The sequence below is a fragment of the Arachis hypogaea genome, chromosome 12 (assembly GCF_003086295.3).
Source record: "Arachis hypogaea cultivar Tifrunner chromosome 12, arahy.Tifrunner.gnm2.J5K5, whole genome shotgun sequence".
NCBI lineage: Eukaryota > Viridiplantae > Streptophyta > Magnoliopsida > Fabales > Fabaceae > Arachis > Arachis hypogaea.
The window spans coordinates 84568104-84570844 of NC_092047.1; the positions used below are offsets into that span (position 1 = coordinate 84568104).

The 2741-nt window shown below is 34.8% G+C and overlaps 1 non-coding gene across 1 annotated transcript; it reads right to left on the reverse strand.

The window, feature by feature from the left end:
- Positions 1-1533: 1533 nt before the first annotated feature.
- On the reverse strand, positions 1534-1641 carry LOC112731861 (small nucleolar RNA R71). Its single transcript, XR_003167615.1, has one exon. It is a non-coding gene; the product is annotated as a small nucleolar RNA R71 (small nucleolar RNA).
- Positions 1642-2741: the final 1100 nt, after the last annotated feature.

The following is a 2741-nucleotide window of genomic DNA, read 5'->3' on the forward strand; positions in this document are numbered from 1 at the left end:
GTGTTCTTGGTGTTCATCTTGACATTCATAGCATTCTTGCATGCATTCATTGTTTTGATCCAAAATTTTCATGCATTGCATCATTTTCATGTTTTTCTCTCTTATCATTAAAAATTCAAAAATCAAAAAAAGTATCTTCCCCTTTTTCTCTCTTAAAATTTCGAAAATTAGATTTGACTTTTTCAAAAAATTTTAAAATCTAGTTGTTTTTATGAGTCAAATCAAATTTTCAATTTAAAAATCTTATCTTTTTCAAAATCTTTTTCAAAAATCAAATCTTTTTCATTTTTCTTAGTTATTTTCGAAAATTTTAAAAATATTTTTCAAAAATCTTTTTCTTATCTTCATCTCATAATTTTCGAAAATATCATCATCAATTAATGTTTTGATTCAAAAATTTCAAGTTTGCTACTTGCTTGCTAAGAAAGATTCAAACTTTAAGCTCTAGAATCATATTTTGTGATTTCTTGTGAATCAAGTCATTAATTGTGATTTTAAAAATCAAATCTTTTTCAAAACTAATTTCAATCATATCTTTTCAAAAATATCTTTTTATCTTATCTTTTTCAAAATCATATCTTTTTCAAAAATTTGATTTTAAAATATCTTTTCTAACTTCTTATCTTCTTATCTTTTCAAAATTGATTTTCAAAATTTGTTTCAACTAACTAACTAACTTTTTGTTTGTTTCTTATCTTTTTCAAAACTACCTAACTAACTCTCTCTCTCTCTAATTTTCGAAAATATCTTCCCTCTTTTTCAAAATTTCTTTTTTAATTGACTAATTATTTTCATTTTTTATTTTAATTTTCGAAAAATTACTAACCTTTTTCAAAAACTATTTTCGAAAATCACTAACTCTTTTTCAAAAATAATTTTCGAAAATTCTCCTTCTCTCTCTTCAAAAATAACTCTTTTCTTCTTCTACTCACACAGGGGAACCTCTATACCTGTGGTAAAAAGGATCCCTATTATTATTTTTCTGTCCCTCTTTTTCATATGAGCAGGAGCAAGGGCAAGAACATTCTTGTTGAAGCAGATCCAGAACCTGAAAGGACTCTGAAGAGGAAACTAAGAGAAGCTAAATTACAACAATCCAGCAAGCACCTTTCAGAAATTTTCAAACAAGAAGAGGAGATGGCAGCCGAAAATAATAATAATGCAAGGAGGATGCTTGGTGACTTTACTGCACCTAATTCCAATTTACATGGAAGAAGCATCTCCATTCCTGCCATTGGAGCAAACAATTTTGAGCTGAAACCTCAATTAGTTTCTCTGATGCAACAGAACTGCAAGTTTCATGGACTTCCTTCTGAAGATCCTTTTCAGTTCTTAACTGAATTCTTGCAGATATGTGATACTGTTAAGACTAATGGAGTAGATCCTGAAGTCTACAGGCTCATGCTTTTCCCTTTTGCTGTGAGAGACAGAGCTAGAATATGGTTGGACTCTCAACCTAAGGATAGCCTGAACTCTTGGAATAAGCTGGTCAAGGCTTTCTTAGCTAAGTTCTTTCCTCTTCAAAAGCTGAGTAAGCTTAGAGTGGATGTTCAGACCTTTAGACAGAAAGAAGGTGAATCCCTCTATGAAGCTTGGGAGAGATACAAAGAACTGACCAAATAGTGTCCTTCTGACATGCTTTCAGAATGGACCATCCTGGACATATTCTATGATGGTCTGTCTGAATTAGCTAAAATGTCATTGGATACTTCTGCAGGTGGATCCATTCACTTAAAGAAAATGCCTGCAGAAGCTCAAGAACTCATTGACATGGTTGCTAATAACCAGTTCATGTACACTTCTGAGAGGAATCCTGTGAGTAATGGGACGCCTATGAAGAAGGGAGTTCTTGAAATTGATACTCTGAATGCCATATTGGCTCAGAATAAAATATTGACTCAGCAAGTCAATATGATTTCTCAGAGTCTGAATGGAATGCAAGCTGCATCCAACAGTACTCAAGAGGCATCTTCTGAAGAAGAAGCTTATGATCCTGAAAACCCTGCAATAGCAGAGGTGAATTACATGGGTGAACCATATGGAAACACCTATAATCCCTCATGGAGAAATCACCCAAATATCTCATGGAAGGATCAACAAAAGCCTCAACAAGGCTTTAATAATGGTGGAAGAAACAGGTTCAACAATAGTAAACCTTTTCCATCATCCACTCAGCAACAGACAGAGAACTCTGAACAAAATACCTCTAAGTTAGCAAAATTAGTCTCTGATCTATCTAAGGCCACTGTAAGTTTCATGAATGAAACAAGGTCCTCCATTAGAAATTTGGAGGCACAAGTGTGCCAGCTGAGTAAAAGGATCACTGAAATCCCTCCTAGTACTCTCCCAAGCAATACAGAAGAAAATCCAAAAGGAGAGTGCAAGGCCATTGACATAGTCAACACGGCCGAACCTGGAGAGGAAGGGGAGGACGTAAATCCCAGTGAGGAAGACCTCCTAGGACGTCCAGTGATCAATAAGGAGTTTTCCTTTGAGGAACCAAAGGAATCTGAGACTCATTTAGAGACCATAGAGATTCCATTGAACCTCCTTATGCCCTTCATGAGCTCTGACGAGTATTCATCTTCTGGAGAGAATGAGGATGTTACTGAAGAGCAAGTTACCAAGTACCTTGGTGCAATCATGAAGCTGAATGCCAAATTATTTGGTATTGAGACTTGGGAAGATGAACCTCCCTTGTTCACCAATGAACTAAGTGATCTGGATCAACTGACATTGCC